At 39.3% G+C, this 20,384-nt stretch overlaps 1 protein-coding gene across 1 annotated transcript in view; it reads left to right on the top strand.

Annotated features, from left to right (window-relative positions):
* Positions 1–20,384, top strand: part of LOC124795954 (dynein axonemal heavy chain 6) — a 1,096,896-nt gene that overhangs the window by 686,012 nt on the left and 390,500 nt on the right. The gene's annotated exons all lie outside the window — the stretch shown is intronic.

The following is a 20,384-nucleotide window of genomic DNA, read 5'->3' on the forward strand; positions in this document are numbered from 1 at the left end:
AAGAGGAGAAGTAAGGAAACCCCATGGTGGAACAACATGTGTAAAGAGGCAGTACTTCGAAAGAACAAAGCCTTTAGAGAATGGTTCCAGACCCGAACAGAGGAAGCTAGGGTAAAATATAAGGAAAGCAAGATAGCGGCACAGACCATAGTAAGGGCGGAGAAGAAGAAGTGGATGGAAAAATGGACAAGAATATTAGAAGAGGACAGTGAAGGGAACAAAAAAGTACTTTACACCATGGTAAGAAATAAGAGGAATGACAGAAGCGAGTGCCTGAGGATCATGGATAATAATGGAAGAGTTGTGGAGGAAGTGCATGAGCTCAAAAAGATTTGGAAGGAGTACTTTGAAGATCTGTTGAATGCCGCCAAGCGGGTAACTAACAGCGATGGAGAGCCTAAGGCAGCAGACGATTATAATAGTGGAGAAATTAATGATCTAACTTGGAATGAAGTGGAAGAAGCCATAAAGAGGATGAAAGGGGGCAAGGCACCAGGTTGGGACGAAGTAACAGTGGATATGATACGAGCAGCAGGAGAAGTAGGAACCCAGTGGCTATACAGAGTGCTGAGGGTGGTGTGGAAGGAGAACAGAATTCCTGAGGATTGGAAGAAAGGAATTATAGTCCCGATCTTCAAGAAAGGGGATAAAAGGAGATGTGAGAACTACAGAGGAATCACCCTGCTATGCCACTGTGGAAAAATCTATGAAAAGATCCTGGAGAAGAGAATAAGAAGCAGTATTGAAAGTAGACTGCAAGAGGAGCAGTATGGTTCCAGACCGGGAAGATCAACAACGGACCTTATATTTGCGGTAAGGCAACTGCAGGAAAGGCACTATGAGTATGGGAAGGACTTAATCATGGCCTTTTTAGATATTGAGAAGGCGTATGACAGTATCTGTAGGGACAAGCTCTGGGATGTGCTGAACGCAAAAGGGATAGATGAAGAGATAACACGAAAAGTCAGAAAAATGTATGAGGGAAGTGAGAGTTGTGTGAAAGTGGGGAGGGAACGTACTGCATGGTTCAAGCTGGAAAATCGGCTGCGACAGGGAAGTGCACTTTCGCCTTTATTGTTTATTATTGTTATGGATGAAATCCTACAGCAAGTATCAGATGCAATTGGAGATCATAAAATGAAAGCAGTGCTTTTTGCCGATGACCTGATGTTATGGGGAAATTGCGAGAAGGAGGTGCAAGAGCAGTTAGATGTATGGGAGGCAACAGCAGCACAATATGGAATGCATTTCTCTGCAAAGAAAAGTGAAATAATTGTCACAACAAGGAAGAAGAATAGGCCAAATGTGGATATAACTTGTGGAGGGGAAAAACTACAAGTGGTAGAGAACTTCAAGTACTTGGGAAGCATGATTGAAAGTAAGGGGGGAAACACAATGGAAATAAATGAAAGGTGCAGAAAAGCAGGGCAGTTCTACAAATGCATTAGGGGGCTTATTTGGAGCAAGGAGGTGCCACATAATCCAAGGGAATTATATACCGAACTTACTTTGTCCCCATATTGGCATACGGAAGTGAGACATGGGTAATGCACAAAAGCGGCAAAAGTAGAATACAGGCTAGTGAAATGAAGTTCCAGAGGAGCAGGTTGAGTGTAACAAGACGAGACAGATTGCGAAATGTGTATGTGAGGGAAAGACTAAAGGAGGAACCAGTACAGGACAGGATAGAAAAATCAAGACTGCAGTGGTATGGACACATGAAGAGAATGGATGAGGGAAGAATTCCAAAGAGGATGTTTGATCTGCAACTGGAGGGGAAGAGGCCCAGAGGAAGACCAAGAGATAGATGGGTGAAGGGAGTGAAGGAATGTGTGATGAGGAGGGGAGAGAACTGGACGAAGGTGGAAGAGGGGGAATGGTGGAAAGACAGAACACGATGGAGAGGCTTGTGTTCCCGACAGACCCAGCCAGTGGCTGGAAACTGTCCAAGATGATGATGATGACGACACAGACCTTACAATTCATCATCTTACAAGAGCATAGTCATGACGTGATTCTCAGATGGGACTTTTTGAAAGCTTCTCAGGCAATTATAGATTGTGGTCACTCAAGGATTATGCTAGATGAGATGAGATACTGTGGACAGGAAGACGCACAACCGAGTGTGTGGAGACTGTGTGCTGGATGAAGTGATCATTCCTGCGGTCATCACTAGAAAGGTAACTGTCATGTGTCATGCCATGCATCAACCCATGGATCCTGTAGTTGAATGTAAGAGAAGCATACCACTGGAGAATCACTTGGTCATTCCAGCCTTTGTCATCTCATTTAAGAATGGATTTAGTGAATTGTGGATAGTTAACTGTCGCCGAGAACCGTAGATACTTCCAAGATGCATGTGCATAGCAAATGCTGAGCCGTTAATTGCAGAAGAGCTGAGCGTCATAGAAACCTCCCATGTCGAGTCTGTGGGCAAAATTAGTGCTACCACTACGAGACAAGATCTTCTAGCTCAACTATCACCAAATCTCACTGAGAAGCAACAGAAGAAGCTACTTGCCATTCTTCAAGAGTTCTCTGAATGCTTCAATCCACAGGTGAAGAGCAAATTAGACAAATTGACTGTGAATCACTGGATTAGCACTGGAAACCATCAACCAATAAGCCAGAGCAACGGAACGTTGAATAATTCGCGACGAGGTAGAGAAAATGATGAAGAATGACATCATTCAGCCTTCACAGAGCCCATGGTCATCACCAGTAATCCTCGTCAGGAAGAATGATGGCAGTTGGTGCTTTTATGTTGGTTTCAGGAAGCTTAATAAGATAACTGAAAAGGATGTTTACCCTCTTCCATGAATTGACGATACACTAGACTGTCTGAAGGGGGCTAAGTTTTACTCTACCATGGATATGTACTATAGATACTGGCAAATCGAAGTAGATGAGGCTGATCATGATAAAACTGCATTCATCACCCCTGAGGGCCTGTACAAGTTTCAGGTAATGCCATTTGATTTGTGAAATGCACCAGCAACTTTTGAACGGATGATGCATAATCTTCTACATCACCTGAAGTGGACGATGTGTCTTCATTATTTAGATGACATTATAGCATTCTCAGAAACATCTGATGAACATATAAAAAGACTGTGTGCCATTTTTAAGTGTCTCCAACAAGGCGGGCTGAAACTTAATCCAAGAAAGTGTCTCTTCGGAGCAAAGGAAATCAAAGTACTTAGACACCTTGTGTCATATGCAGGTGTGCAGCCAAGCCCAGAAAAGATGAAAGCTATAACGGAATTTCCTATTCCTAAAAGTATTAGAGATGTGAGAAGCTTCCTCGGATTATGTTCTTATTACCATCATTTTATCAAAGACTTTTGTATCAAAGCCAGGCCACTCCAAGAGTTGTTAAAAGCTGATGCTAAATTTATCTGGGGTGGTGGTCAACAAGATTCTTTCGGCGTGCTGTGAAAAGCTCTGACGACTGACCCCGTACTTGGTCTGTATGATGAGAGAGCACCTACAAAACTACACACAGATGCCAGTGGATATGGGATTGGTGCTGTTCTGGTGCAAATTTCGGATGGTAAAGAGAAGGTTATAGCCTATGTTTCCAGGATACTTACAAAAGCCAAGAGAAACTACCCAACTACAGAAAGAGAATGTCTTGCTGTGATCTGGCCCATGTGCATATTTTGACAGTATCTCTATGGAAGGCCATTCACAGTTATTACAGACTATCACTCACTTTGTTGGTTGACAGGTCTTAAGGATCCAACAGAACGACTCTCCAGGTGGGCACTACATCTTCAAGATTATGATATTGCCATAGTGTACAGAAGTGGAAGAAAACACCAAGATGCTGACAGTCTATCAAGAAACCCTGTACAAGACCATCAAGACTTTGATGAAGATAGTGACTGTCTCACTGCACCATAGGATCTTTTTGCTGAGCAGAAGAAGGATGCCAAGATATCTCAAATTATGCTTGCTTTAAATCGGTCAGAGGATGTGAAAGGACAATTTAAGCTAGTTAATGGATTGCTTTGCAAGAAAAACTTGATCTGTTTGGAAAGAGGTGGCTACCAGTGATTCCTAAACACATGCGATCATATGTTCTGCAGAAATTCCATGGTACACCTGAGGCTGGACATACGGTTGAATCTGCAAGAGATTTTTCTGGCCAGGGTTATTTATTAGTGTCCGTCAATACACGTCACACTGTTGAGTGTGCCAGAGGAGAAAGGCAGTTCCTCAGAAAACACCTGGCCAACACATACCAATTCCACCAGCTGAAACACCTTTCCAGCGTGTTGGGATTGACCTCCTTGGACGATTTCCAACATCTGTTAGTGGCAATAGATGTATTGTTGTTTGTACTGATTATCTGACATGCTATGCCATTACAAAAGCCGTGAAAACAGCCAAAGCATCCGAGGCAGCCAAATTCATCGTGGAAGACATTGTGTTAAAGCACAGTGCCCAAGGTCATTAATTAGGGATTGAGGGAAAGAGTTTCAATTGAATCTTGTGACAGAGATAAACCGTCAGTGTAACGTTGCTCATCACATGACAACTGCTTACCATCTGCAAACTAACGTTCTTACTGAATGCCTTGAAGACCTTGGCCAACATGCTATCAATGTTCATCAATGTTGAGCGGAGCAACTGGGATGAGGTGCTACCATCGTGACGTATGCCTACAACACCGCAAAACAAGACACCACAGGATTTATGCCATTTTTCCTGGTGCATGGGCGGCAGGCGACTACGACGATTGACACTGTGTTTCCATTACATCCTGATGATATGGATGATGATTACATCAGACAGGTGTTAAGCAGAGCCGAGGAAGCTCGGCAATTAGCTCGACTCCATGTGCTGCAGGCTCAAGAAAACGATCACCGAAGGTATGATGCGAGCCCCCGCCCTGTTGTGTACGGGCCTGGTGACCTCGTCTGGATCTTCACTCCTGTTTGGAAGGTTGGTCTCTCTTAGAAGTTCCTCAGGCGCTACTTTGGACCTTATAAGGTTGTAAGACAGTTGTCTGATGTTACTTATGAAGTTGAAGATTTCGACCCCGACACAATAAGATGAAAGATCAGAGATACGGTCCATGTCCTTCGAATGAAACCCTACTGCAACTCAGGGTAAATTTGAAGCTACAGCGACAGGCAACAAGCGGAAAGGTGATGAAGAGCGTAGCAGCAAAAGAAGTTGTAAGAAGATCACTGCCAGGGTGAGCATCAGTCATCGGGAGTCAGAGTATGCAGGACTCATGACTCATTCCCGGACTAGGAGGATGTAACACCAAGATCCTGTTCTCTAAAGGGGGGAGCAGTGTCACAGAAGAAGCTGAATAACACTGTGATGTAGTGGTTATGATACTAAACTGTTGGCATGGAAGGTCTTGAGTTCAAAACTCACCTCGACTGTACAATTTTAATTTCTATATTCAGTTTCAGTACATTCTAGAAGTATCCACAAATGTCAAGAATCATTGTACGGGAATGTTCTGTAGCTGCATATATACTGCATGTGTTCTGCCCGGAGGCTGTTCGCTCCATGTTCTTGTATGAGCAAGTGCTGAATAAACTTTCGTTAAGTGAAGTTCCTGACGAGGGGCAGCAGCCATTTCAGTAGTTGAAGGGGCAACAGTCTGGATGATTGACTGATCAGGCCTTGCAACACTAACCAAAACGGCCTTGCTGTGCTGGTACTGCAAACGGCTGAAACCAAGGGGAAACTACAGCCGTAATTTTTCCTGAAGGCATGCAGCTTTACTGTATGGTTAAATGATGATGGCGTTCTCTTGGGTAAAATATTCCGGAGGTAAAATAGTCCCCCATTTGGATCTCCGGGCGGGGACTACTCAAGACGACGTCGTTATCAGGAGAAAGAAAACTGGCGTTCTACGGATCGGAGCGTGGAATGTCAGATCCCTTAATCGGGCAGGTAGGTTAGAAAATTTAAAAAGGGAAATGGATAGGTTAAAGTTAGATATAGTGGGAATTAGTGAAGTTCGGTGGCAGGAGGAACAAGACTTCTGGTCAGGTGAATACAGGGTTATAAATACAAAATCAAATAGGGGTAATGCAGGAGTAGGTTTAATAATGAATAAAAAAATAGGAGTGCGGGTAAGCTACTACCAACAGCATAGTGAACGCATTATTGTGGCCAAGATAGACACGAAGCCCATGCCTACTACAGTAGTACAAGTTTATATGCCAACTAGCTCTGCAGATGATGAAGAAATTGATGAAATGTATGATGAGATAAAAGAAATTATTCAGGTAGTGAAGGGAGATGAAAATTTAATAGTCATGGGTGGCTGAAATTCGAGAGTAGGCAAAGGAAGAGAAGGAAATATAGTGGGTGAATATGGATTGGGGGAGAGAAATGAAAGAGGAAGCTGTCTGGTAGAATTTTGTACAGAGCATAACTTAATCATAGCTAACACTTAGTTCAAAAATCATAAAAGAAGGTTGTATACATGGAAGAATCCTGGAGATACTGGAAGGTATCAGATAGATTATATAATGGTAAGACAGAGATTTAGGAACCAGGTTTTAAATTGTAAGACATTTCCAGGGGCAGATGTGGACTCTGACCACAATCTATTGGTTATGGACTGTAGATTAAAACTGAAGAAACTGCAAAAAGGTGGGTATTTAAGGAGATGGGACCTGGATAAACTGACTAAACCAGAGGTTGTATAGAGTTTCAGGAAGAGCATAAGGGAGCAATTGACAGGAATGGGGCAAAGAAATACAGTAGAAGAAGAATGGGTAGCTCTGAGGGATGAAGGCAGCAGACGATCAAGTAGGTAAAAAGGCGAGGGCTAGTAGAAATCCTTGGGTAACAGAAGAAATATTGAATTTAATTGATGAAAGGAGAAAATATGAAAATGCAGAAAATGGAGCAGGCAAAAGGGAATACAAACGTCTCAAAAATGAGATCGACAGGAAGTACAAAATGGCTAAGCAGGGATGGCTAGAGGACAAATGTGAGGATGTAGAGGCTTATCTCACTAGGGGTAAGATAGATACTGCGTACAGGAAAATTAAAGAGACCTTAGGGGAAAAAAGAGAGCCACTTGTATGAATATCAGGAGGTCAGATGGAAACCCAGTTCTAAGCAAAGAAGAGAAAGCAGAAAGGTGGAAGGAGTATATAGAGGGTCTATACAAGGGCGATGTACTTGAGGACAATATTATGGAAATGGAAGAGGATGTAGATGAAGATGAAATGGGAGATACGATACTGCATGAAGAGTTTGACAGTGCACTGAAAGACCTGAGTCGAAACAAGGCCCCGGGAGTAGACAACATTCCCTTGGAACTACTGACGGCCTTGGCAGAGCCAGTCCTGACAAATCTCTACCATATGGTGACCAAGATGTATGAAACAGGAGAAATACCCTCAGACTTCAAGAAGAATATGGTAATTCCAATCCCAAAGAAAGCAGGTGTTGACAGATGTGAAAATTACCGAACTATCAGTTTAATAAGTCACAGCTGCAAAATACTAACCCGAATTCCTTACAGATGAATGGAAAAATGGGTAGAAGCCGATCTCGGTGAAGATCAATTTGGATTCCGCAGAAATGTTGGAACACGTGAGGCAATACTGACCCTACGACTTATCTTAGAAAATAGATTAAGGAAAGGCAAACCTACATTTCTAGCATTTGTAGACTTAGAGAAAGCTTTTGACAATATTGACTGGAATACTCTCTTTCATATTCTAAAGGTGGCAGGGGTAAATTACAGGGAGCGAAAGGCTATTTACAATTTGTACAGAAACCAGATAGCAGTTATAAGAGTCGAGGGGCATCAAAGGGAAGCAGCAGTTGGAAAGGGAGTGAGACAGGGTTGTAGCCTCTCCCCGATGTTATTCAATCTGTGTATTGTGCAAGCAGTAAAGGAAACAAAAGAAAAATTCGGAGTAGGTATTAAAGTCCATGGAGAAGAAATAAAAACTTTGAGGTTCACCGATGACATTGTAATTCTGTCAGAGACAGCAAAGGACTTGGAAGAGCAGTTGAACGGAATGGACAGTGTCTTGAAAGGAGGATGTAAGATGAACATCAACAAAAGCAAAACAAGGATAATGGAATGTAGTCGAATTAAGTCGGGTGATGCTGAGGGAATTAGATTAGGAAATGAGACACTTAAAGTAGTAAAGAAGTTTTGCTACTTGGGGAGCAAAATAACTGATGATGGTCGAAGTGGAGAGGATATATAATGTAGACTGGCAATGCTAGGAACGTGTTTCTGAAGAAGAGAAATTTGTTAACATCGAGTATAGATTTAAGTGTCAGGAAGTCGTTTCTGAAAGTATTTGTATGGAGTGTAGCCATGTATGGAAGTGAAACATGGATGACAAATAGTTTGGACAAGAAGAGAATAGAAACTTTCCAAATGTGGTGCTGCAGAAGTATACTGAAGATTAGATGGGTATATCACATAACTAATGAGGAGGTATTGAATATAATTGGGTAGAAGAGGAGTTTGTGGCACAACTTGACAAGAAGAAGAGACCGGTTGGTAGGAGATGTTCTGAGGCATCAAGGGATCACAAATTTAGCATTGGAGGGCAACATGGAGGGTAAAAACTGTAGAGGGAGACCAAGAGATGAATACACTAATCAGATTCAGAAGGATGTAGGTTATAATAAGTACTGGGAGAAGAAGATGCTTGCACAGGATAGAGTAGCATGGAGAGCTGCATCAAACCAGTAGTCTCAGAACTGAAGACAACAACAACAACAAGTGAAGTTAGTGTTTGTCATTCAGCTAATTACACCTTCTTCTATGTTGCAATAGGATACATTGCCACTAGGCACAGGGAGTTTCTCTGGGTGATCAGGAGTACCACAGAGTCAATCAATTCTGAAGGAATTCAGTCTGTGTTTAGTACTACTGTGACAGAAATAAGTGGGTCTACCTGCTGAAGTATTGTGAATGTTAGTGCTGAATATGGGTTTTGCATGATGATAATTGTGGGGCCGTGTTTTCTACAAAAGCATACAAGGAACTGTTGCCACAGAGATAAAGATCTGAATGATGTTCTAAGGCAAAGGATTAAAAAATCACCAGGGGGGCAAATGAGATGTTGAGGATAAAAGTTTAATTGAGCCAGACCATGTCTTGTTAAAGATGATGTCTTATTAAGAGAGAAATAGTTCTCCAGTTTCATTTTTAGTTTATAAGTACGGAATGGAGAGTTGGAAACGATGTGTGCTTAGTAATGAACTATGTTTACTAGTATTTAATACAATGATCAAGGCATGAGGATATTGAGGGATAATGTGAGATTAAGCAATATGAGCAGATATTCCAAGGCAGCGTTAGCTGTAGTGGATGTATGTGGGATAGTGTAATGTGAATCTTGATGAGAAATGTATTTTCAAGAGCTTAAGAGGAGACAGGGCCACAATACAAGCCGTGAGAGTATTGAGAGAGAATTGCAAAGGATACTTGACTCACAGAATGAAAATTATAAAGGCATGATGTGATGTATGTTCCAAGAGAACTAATGAACTTGTAAGTGGAGTAGAAATAAGCAACTTAGTAGAGTAAGATGTAATGTAATTGTATAGATAAAAACCTACTCACCAAGCGACAGCAGGAGAACTCACATATAAAAGGTATTACAATTTGTACGCTTTTGGAGCCAGTGGGTCCTTCTTCTGGCAGAAGGGTTGAAGGAGAAGGAAGAAGGGTGAAGGCAAAGGACTGGTGAAGTTTAGGAAATGGGGTAGGATTTTGAAAAGTCATCGAAAACTTATTGGATGGGATGAGAATGAAAGATTGATTGTGGGAATTGCACCGGATAAGATCTGAAATTACTGTACCATGCCAACCGGTTCATGGGCCAGCTATCAGTGTGTAATGTGAGTGTGAAATGATTCATTCATACCATTAAGATTTATCGTACAAATGATCCATGAACATGAAACAAACCAGTATTATTTTTGCCACACAATACCTCCATCTTATTTTCTGAATTGTTTTTTATCTGGGCACCTTGCAAGGTCAATCTCTGCCTTTCCCTCAGAATTTCAACACTTATTCCTATATACATTTCAACTGCTCTTTTGCAGCTCACCAATCTACCACTTCTGTAACTACTCCATAAAAACTTCAGGCCACATCAAACACACAAACCATCAATGATGCATTCATTATGACAGCTGTCAACAATACACACCTATTTCTACACCTACATCTATACTCTGGAGACCACTATCAAGTGCATGGTGGAGGGTAAGTCCCATTGTATTAGATATTGAGGCTTTTTGCCATTCCTTTCCTCATGGAGCATGGGCAGAATGACTGTTTCAGTGCCTCTGTGCATACTTTAATTAATCTAATCTGACCTCACAATCCCTAATATGCAACAGGTTGTAATATATTCATAGATTCATACTTTAAAACTCGTTCTTTGTAAGCAGACTTCTTAAGGATAGTTAATGTGTAACTTCAAGTGTCTGCAAGTTCAGTTCTTTCAACATCTCTGTGACACCCTACCATGGGTTACACAAACCCATGATCATTCATGCTGCCTGTCTCTATATACATTCAATATCCCTGTTAATCCTATTTGATATAAACCCCTCCCCCTCCACACACACACACACACGCACACACACACACACACACACACACACACACACACACACACACACACACAAGCGATTTGTAAGCAATTGCCTTTGTAGACTAATCTCATTTCCATAGATGTTGTTGTTGTTCTTGTGGTCTTCAGTCCTGAGACTGGTTTCATGCAGCTTTCTATCTTACTCTATCCTGTGCAAGTTTCTTCATCTCCCAGTACCTACTGAAACCTACATCCTTCTGAATCGGCTTAGTGTATTCATTTCTAGGCCTCCCTCTACAGTAGTTTTTACCCTCCACACTGCCCTCCAATACTAAATTGGTGATCCCTTGATGCCTCAGAACATGTCCTACCAACCGATCCCTTCTTCTTGTCAAGTTGGTCCACAAACTCCTCTTCTCCCCAATTCTATTCAACACCTCCTCATTAGTTATGTGATCTACCCATCTAATCTTTAGCATTCTTCTGTAGCACCACATTTCGAAAGCTTCTATTCTCTTCTTGTCCTAACTATTTATCGTCCACGTTTCACTTCCATACGTGGCTACACTCCATACAAATACTTTCAGAAACGACTTCCTGACACTTAAATCTATACTCGATGTTAACAAATTTCTCTCATTCAGAAATGCTTTCCTTGCCATTGCCAGTCTACATTTTATATCCTTTCTACTTTGACCATCATCAGTTATTTTGCTCCCCAAATAACAAAACTTCTTTACTACTTTAAATGTCTCGTTTCCAAATCTAATTCCCTCAGCATCACCCGACTTAATTCGACTACATTACATTATCGTCATTTTGCATTTGTTGATGTTCATCTTATATCCTCCTTTCAAGACACTTTCCGTTCCATTTAACTGCTCTTCCAAGTCCTTTGCTGTCTCTGACAGAATTACAATGTCATCGGCGAACCTCAAAGTTTTTATTTCTTCTCCATGGATTTTTATACCTACTCCGAATTTTTCTTGTGTTTCCTTTACTGCTTAGGGGAGAGGCTACAACCTTATCTCACTCCCTTCCCAACCACTGCTTCCCTTTCATGCCCCTCGACTCTTATAACTGCCATCTGGTTTCTGTATGAGCTGTAAATAGCCTTTCGCTCCCTGTATTTTACCCCTGCCACCTTTAGAATTTGAAAGAGAGTATTCCAGTCAACATTGTCAAAAGTTGTGATGACCACGGCGGACAGAGCCATCACACCGACGTCATCTCAGACGCCGTCGCAATCTGTTCCACCGCACGACCGTGGCGCGGGGCACGGGCGGAAGAGGGAGTGCTCCGCGGGCGGAGGGTATTTAAATCGGCCGCCGCCGCGACCGAACCTAGTTCCCTCTGAGCAGCCATAGCGTACGGATCTCCGTGCCGGCACGTTCACAGGAGCTCAGTCCGTCAGTTCACCTGATGATGGCGACATGTATGATCGCCGAAATATTGTGCCCGTTGGACACTATGGACCGGCAGCATACCCGTGGATATTTTGATTGTAAAGAAAACTAATGCCATGAATTTCAGTTTTAAGAGGAAAAATGACAATGTTAAATTAAATGTAGATGGCACCTCTATAGACTGTGTAACAAATGCAAAATTTCTAGGAATGAATATTTATTCTCAGTTGAAGTGGTGTTTACATGCAAAGGTACTTGCAAACACAATGTCATCAGCATTGTTCTGCAGTTAGAATCCTATCATCAGTGTGTAACATGCAGTGTCTTTTAGTTACATATTATTCATATGTACACTTAATTCTTAGCTATGGCATTCTTTTTTGGGAAACAAAATATGAACACAATTTTCAAACTCCATAAAAGAGCCATAAGAATAATAATCAAAACTACTAGTTGAGCTCATTGTAAAGATCTGTTCCAAACACTGCTCCATGTGAATACATTTACCAATCAGTTGTACACATCAAAAATAACATTGGTAATTACTGCACAAACATCTCTGCCCATGATCATGTAACAAGAGATAGACTCAACTTATATTTACCAAGAAGAAATAAACATGAAACTCAAAACAGCATTTTCTACCAAGGAATAAAACTGTGCAATAAATTACCAAAAGAGATTAAAGAAATTGCAAAACTACACTTATTTAAAAAGGCAGCTAAAAGGTACATGTTATGCAATACATTTTATACATTGTAGGTTTACTTAGCTAAAACAGAGTAGCGGTTTGATAAAAAAAATGCTGTACAAATAAATAATAATAATTATTATAATTATAAAATATCCAACATTCCACATAACCTCTTCACTTTATGTTTTTTCCTTCTTTTTTCCTTTCTATAAATACTTACCCCCAAGCTATGTATAGCACAATATTAACAACTCTTCCTCTTTCCAAGCTCAACTCTCACTCATTATGAAGGGATGTTGACTCAGTTTTTCAGGATAACAAATGGGAAGTTGCAGCACAGAAAATGGCCCAGAGATCACCAGTGTGTGTGTGTGTGTGTGTGTGTGTGTGTGTGTGTGAAATGTTATGAAACAATGTGTGTGTGTAGTGTATGCCGTGAAATGTGAGTGAATGGTGTGGCATTACATTATTTAATAAGTTATTTGTAAAAAAAGTATTGTATACCAGGAGTAAATCTAATGATTGTCCCTAACAAGAAGTCTCTAAATATATGTGTATACGAATTAGCTTATTTTAAATTGATCTAAATTTGTAAATACTTTGACCGGTCATATATCCTTGTAAAAAGAGATCTATGGACGAATAAAGCTACTACTAGTACTACTACATTACATCATGAATACAACATTCTGTAATGATGTGGGATGTGTCACTTTAACATAAGTTTACACAGTTTACTTTTTTTTTCTTTGGTTACTACTTCATATCCAAAAATTCATCTGTATAGTTGGAGGAGTTGTCATTCAGAAATTCTTTTAATTTGTTTTTAAATGTTGGATGGTTGTCAGACTTTTAATGCTATTTGGCTGTTGATCAAAGATTTCTGTGGCAGCATAATTCAGCCCTTCCTTTGCCAAAGTCAGATTTAGCCCTGAATAGTGAAGATCATTCTTTCTTCTAGTGTTGTAGCTTTGCACTTTGCTATTGTTTTTAAATTGGGATGGGTTATTAGTAACAAATTTCATAAGTGAATATATGTACTGCAAAAGTACTGTGAATATACCAAGTTCCTTAAATAAATGTCTGCAAGATGATCTTGGGTGGGCTCTAACTATTATACTGATTACACATTTTTGTAAAATGAATACTTTTTCTCTTAATCATGAATTATCCCAAAATATGATCCCATATTAAATCCGTGAATGCAGACAGACATAGTAGGCTAATTTACTGATACGTTTACCACCAAAATATGCAATAGCCCTAATAGCATAAGTAGCTGAAGCTAGCTATTTCAGTAGATCATCAATGTGTTTCTTGCAGTTCAGTTTCTCATAAGTGCACACATCCAGAAATTTTGAATATTCCTTAGCAATAGAATCCTGTTCATAGTCTAAATTTATCAATGGGGTTATGCCATTTACTGTACAGAATTGTATATACTGTGCTTTCTCAAAATTTAGTGAGAGTGCATTTGCAGAGAACCACTTAATAATTTTCTCAAAGTCATTATTTACAATTTCCTAAGCTGATTCTTGTTTGTTTGGTGTGATTACAGTACTTGTATCATCAGCAAAAATAACTAACTTAGCATCTTCATTAATATAGAGTGGCAAGTCAGAAATACATATTAAGAACAATAAGGGATGCAAAGCTGAACCTTGTGGGGCACCATTTATTTATTTATTTATTTATTCCATGTGATCTAATGGTACAGTGTGTGTTGCAGATGTCGGAAAATATCATTTAACATTGTTAACATATATTAACATTGGCCTATAGTATCCTAATGTATTATATTGCTCAATGTTTTCAATGTAACACAAACAGCAAGATTACTGTTGTAAGTATTCATTTACAGAGAAAAAGCAGTGACACAACAAATATGAGTTCACGGCTTTGCTAAATGTTATGTTGTCTTTGATGGAATTTATACTAGTGGGAAGATTGTTGAACAGTTGGAGGGCCATGTGGAAAGCTCCCTTTTTACACAGTTGAGTGCTTGTACATATAACATGCAGATTTGCATTTTTCCTGGTGTTGTGTGTCATGTATTTCATTATTTTTTACGACTCTGGGGTCAGTTGGCACTATGTGATTTCTGAAAAATTTTAGAGTCTCAAGAATGTAGAGGCAAGGCAGTGTAACGATTTCCAACTTTCTGAAGATGGATTTGCAGGAGTCTCTCGGTTTGCTCCCAGAAATAATCCTCATTGCTCTCTTCTGGATTCTGAATGTGCTCAGAGCAGTTGGAGAATTTCCCCAGAATATTACACCATATTTTAGGTGGGCTTGTATGTAAGCATAGTACGCACTGGTTAATGTTTTCAGGGTAGCACGTGTTTTCAGTACACTCAATGCATAACAGCCAGTACAAATCCTGACATTTATGCTTCCTATATGTGTATTCCATTTCAGGTTATCTTGAACCCACAGACCCAGGAATTTGAAAACAGTGTCGGTATCTATTGACTGGTTATTTACAGTGACAAATGGCTGAAAGGAATTTGCATTTTGTGTTGTGTGAAAGTTCATGGAAGGTGTCTTTTTGGTGTTGATAGTTAATCTGTTGATCGTAGCCCAGTTGCTGAGTTGTTCAGTGGCCAAGTTCACAGCTTTTTGCACAGGCTCTGTATGCTCCCCTTTGAGGAGTACAGTTGTGTCATCAGCAAATATTATTGTTTTGTGTGCATCAACATTCAGACTCAAGTCATTAATATACAGGAGGAAAAGTAGGGGTCCCAATACTGAGCTCTATGGAACACCTTGCTTTACAGTTTTATTACTTGATAGTATTTCGGTTATTGAGTTGCTTTGTCTATTAGTATATTTCATGCTGACTCTCTGCATCCGATTGGTTAGGAATGTAGCAATCCAATTGTTTGCAATTCCTCTGATACCATAGCGTTCTAATTTTTCCAGTAATATTTTGTGGTCAACAGTGTCAAAAGCCTTTGACAGATCCAGAAATGTGCCTGTTATGGGTTGTTTTCTATCTAACAGTTCTAATAGCATATTTATGCAATCATATACTGCAGTTTCAGTAGATTTGTTGTTTCTAAACCCATGTTGGGCTAAACTTAGTAAATCTTTTTTTTTTTTTTTTTTTTTTCAATGAGGTCCATCATTTTTTTGTACATTATTTTTTCAAAAACTTTAGAAAAGCAGGATGAGATTGAGATAGGCCTGTAGTTATTCATATCTTTATTATCACCTTTTTTGAAGACAGGCATTACATTAGAAAGCTTCAGAGCTTCAGGGAAGATACCTGCCTGGAAAGAACAGTCACAGAGGTGAGTTAATGGTTCAGCAATTGTGTGTTCACAATTTTTTATTACAGCTGCTGGGATACCATCAATTCCAGCTGAATATGAATTTTTTAACTCTCTGAGCGCCTTTGCAACATCATTTTGAGTGACTTTGGTAATGAAAATTGACTCTGCACATGTGTGATATTTTTGGTTTGCTGGTTGGTAATTTGTGTTAGGATTATTTTGGACCAATTTTTCAGCTATGCTCGTAAATAAATTGTTGAAAGAGTTCACCACAACTTCGGGATTAGATATAGATTCATTGTTGAGTTTGATTTCTATGTTCGTGTGTGAAGCTTTCATTTCCCCTCTTTCCCTTTTCATGATATTCCACATTGCTTTTACTTTATTGCTGGATTTGTCAATGTACTCATGATTCTGCATCCTTTTTGCTTGTCTTATCACTCTTCTTAGGATACATGTGTAGTTTTTATAGTTTATCTTAGTTGGGGGTGTCACTACTTTGTTTACATAACATGTGGAGTATTCTTTTATGTTTGCAAGAGATCCGACTCTTGTTTCTATTATTATTATTTATTCCTACTGGTTTTTGTGGAAAGCCCTCTTCGAAGTGGTGGATCATTTTGTCAAGAAATATGTTGAATTTCATGTTGACATCATTGACCGTGTACATCTCTGTCCACTTTTCTTTACTAAGGAGGGTATTTAGTTTGTTCAAGTTCTCTTGGGTGACAAACCTTCGTAAAGTTTTAGGTGGGACTGGGTTTGAGGTATCTTTGCTAACATTGACCTTTAGAATGACAGCTTGGTGGTCGCTGAATCCTGCATTGTATACTTCTAGAGTTGGGTTAACTTTATTTCTATTTGCAAAAATTTGATCTACAGCTGTCTTGGATGTGGGCGTTATTCTAGTGGGTTTGTTTGCAAGGCCTTGCAGATTATAAGTTTTGCAATGTTAATCAATGTTTCCTTGCTTCTGTTGTGGGTGAGAAAGTCTATATTAAAGTCACCACATATAATCACATCCTGTTTCCACTGACTTATTTTGGACAGAAACAAGTCCATTTGTAACAGAAAATCATTAATACTACTGGAGGGGGAATGGTAAATTGTAGCTACTATTAGATTTAGATCTGTAAGCTTTATGGCTGCACATTCAAAGATCTTGTTTGTTCCTAGTTCCTTTGGGGTAGGAAGTGGGCTATATTCAATGTGTTGTTTGATGAAGATGGCAACCCCACCATGTCCATCATTTGATCTGGATTAGTGTTCGCACAATTTGAAGTTTGGTAGTGAGATTAACTTAACTACATCAGTGCAGAGCCAGTGCTCTGCTAGGCATACTACTGAGATATCGCTGAGTTCACTGGTCAGCAAAATGCTAAAGTCATCAGTTTTGTTGCTCAAGGGTTGGACATTGTGATAATAGATTTTCAGGTCTGAGTGGGGTTTACTCAGGGGGCTCGAAGTCATATTTACTGTGTCACTGACCTTTAGTTTAAAATGTGCTGTATTCCAGGTATGTTGACTTCTGAGCAGTTATGCTGGTTCTGTTGGTCGTCCTTGGCAGCCGACTCATCTTCCAGGTGGGCCTGAAAAGTATCCACATGCACTTCACACTGCTGAGGCATCACATTGACGTTTTGGAGGGATGTCTCGATAATGTTCACCATCACATTATTGATCCTTTCAGGTTCCTGTCCTTTTTGAGGGGTCAGGGGGTTTGTGTTTCATATCTGTGACTTCGTTACCCATTTGTCTAGTGTAGTTTGCACAGTATGGCCACTGTTACTCTTTTTATTTCCCATCTTGTTTGTCTTCATCCAATTGCTTATTTGCGTATGTTTATGGTTTCTGACGTTTGGTTTCTTATTGTCCCCCATAGTTGTCAGGAAGGCCATTCTATTACAGATAGTCTCCTTGCCACATTTGTTTAGGTGTAAGCCATGTGTTGTGAAGTGGTTTCTGGCTAGTCTCTCTATTTCAAAGTTCACAGCAATTCTTTTTTTGTTTGCATGTTTTGCTAAATTCAGAGCCTGTATCAGGTGGAGGTTTGCAGTATTAATTTTACTATTTAAGTTTTGAACATCATATCTCCTGGGTATAGGATGGATAATGATATTCATTTTGTGACTTAGAGCGAGTAGTGGTTCCACTGGTTCTACCACATGTTTCAACATTAGATCGAGAGGTTTGTCTATGTCGTTAGAACCCACTATTACAATCAAAGTATCACGTGTACTGAAGCTTCTTGTCAAATTTTCTGTGTTTTTTATCACCTCTTTTAGTGAGGCACCAGGTTTTACTATGCTTTTTACCTGGTATGAGGGCCCTAGTTTGTCTTGCAGTATTTGAGCACAGTCTCTTACATGACTGTCACTTAATATTAGTACTTTCATTTTTTCCGAGATTTTCTTGCTATGTAACGTTCTGGAATTTCATTCTTGGTACCTCCTCTGGTAAAGGACTCTGCTGATTTTGCAGACTGTCTGTACCGTTAACTTCAACCTTTAACATTATTCCTGTTAAATATGAATTAAACCATTTGAACCGTCTTACTCATACCACAATACTTAAGCTTATCTAGAAGAATTTCAGGACTCGCATAGTCAAAAGCCTTTGAGAGATCATAAAATATCTGAATGGGCAATTTTCTGTTATTAACCCTTTCAGCACATTTGACCTTGTATCACACAAAATGTATTTGAAAAATGTAATTTCAATTGTTACATTGTGAAATTGAAGCCCAGCAAAATTGTATAATGGAATGAGGCTTAAAGTTCCTTCTCTCCAACAAAACACCATAAAGCAGAAATTATGATGAGAAATGGCATAGGCGAGTGAGTTTTTATATCCTGAATCCTGCAGATTCCTAATGATTAGCCATTTTGCTTTAAACATACACAATAGCTGGTGAGCTTATGTTATGCCATCACCATAAACAAAGCACAAGGCTAGACGCTGCATGTTGTGTGTGTGGACCTTAGTGTTAGTTCCTTTTCACATGGTGAGCACTACATAGCTCTCTTCTGTGTTAGTGAAGCAGACAAACTCTTTGTTCATGCAATTAATCATACTACTTCAAACATTGTATACAAAGGAGCTTTGTAAGTCAAAAATAAATTTCACATTTACAAAGTTTCATGCACATAATTTATCACACATTTATAACAATACTTACTGATTTCAGTCTTGTTATTTGTCCTTATAATTATGTTACCAATATTCAATATATTTTGCATTTTATTTCAGAATCATACTGTGTATAAATTGTATTAATATTTCAAACATGGCATCCTGTCTAATAGGCTATGTACAAACTACATAGTAAATCATGATTTATGGGATCAGTAAAGAAATTCGCTAAGTTTGCAAACAACCATTCAAGGAGCTAAGGATTTTAACCACTGATATATAAATATTTTCTAATTAATTTCTTGTAAATAATTAATCACTGTTAAAAGGACACATTTTGAGTTCACTATTAAATTGTGTTTATTTATTGCAAATACTTATGTGTAAATGAATGGTATGTACTCCTATTGAAAATTATTTTCATTAATATCTTGACAACTGAAATGTCTATCTCATTCAATATAGGAGGAAGGACCCAATAGTAACAAGAATTTTTCTCTAGCAGTTGACAGAACACTTGTTTTGATTTCTCCCACTGCCTTCACTAGACATGATTTTGTAACAGTTGTCCAAGCAGCATTGGTGTGGGAACACTATTGTAGTCAGTTTGATTGTGTTTGTAAGCACTGTTTCATGTGTTAAGTGATTTTTCAATGGCAGACATTAAATATCAATGTGCTAACATCAGGTTCTGTTCCCTGTTAGAGAGCCTGCAGCAGAAACTGTCACAATGCTTTGGATAGCTTATGTGGTGGAAGCTTTGAGCTACACAAGGGTATATTACTGGTTTTCCCATTTTAAAAGTGGCCAAATGCCAATTGAAAGTGAATCACAACAGGGATGTCCCTCAACTTCCAGAAAAACAGGGAAACATTGAAAAAAAGTCCATGTTATGGTAATGTTTGGTCATCATAAAACAATCAATGAGTTGATGGACATGACTGGAATATCCTGGAGTTCATCAATGAACTTTGACTGAAGATGAAATTTTGTTGCAGCAAAATTTGTTCTGTGCATGCTTTCTGTTGACCAGAGAGTGAATCATTAGTGTATGTTCCAGGAATGGTAAAAACAGTCAGAAACTGACCCAGACTTTTATGCAAAAATCAGCACTTTCAATGAAACAAGGTGTTATAGATACAATGCAGAAACCACGGAACAATGCAACCACTGAAAGACCCCTTCTTCACCAAGTACAAAGAAATCATGGAAGCTGAGATCACATGTGTAGAAAATGGTGGTTTGTTTTTTCCACATCACAGGGATTGGCCACCATGAATTTGCTTCCCAGGGTTCCACAGTTAAC

Source organism: Schistocerca piceifrons, chromosome 4, assembly GCF_021461385.2.
Source record: "Schistocerca piceifrons isolate TAMUIC-IGC-003096 chromosome 4, iqSchPice1.1, whole genome shotgun sequence".
NCBI classification, from domain to species: domain Eukaryota; kingdom Metazoa; phylum Arthropoda; class Insecta; order Orthoptera; family Acrididae; genus Schistocerca; species Schistocerca piceifrons.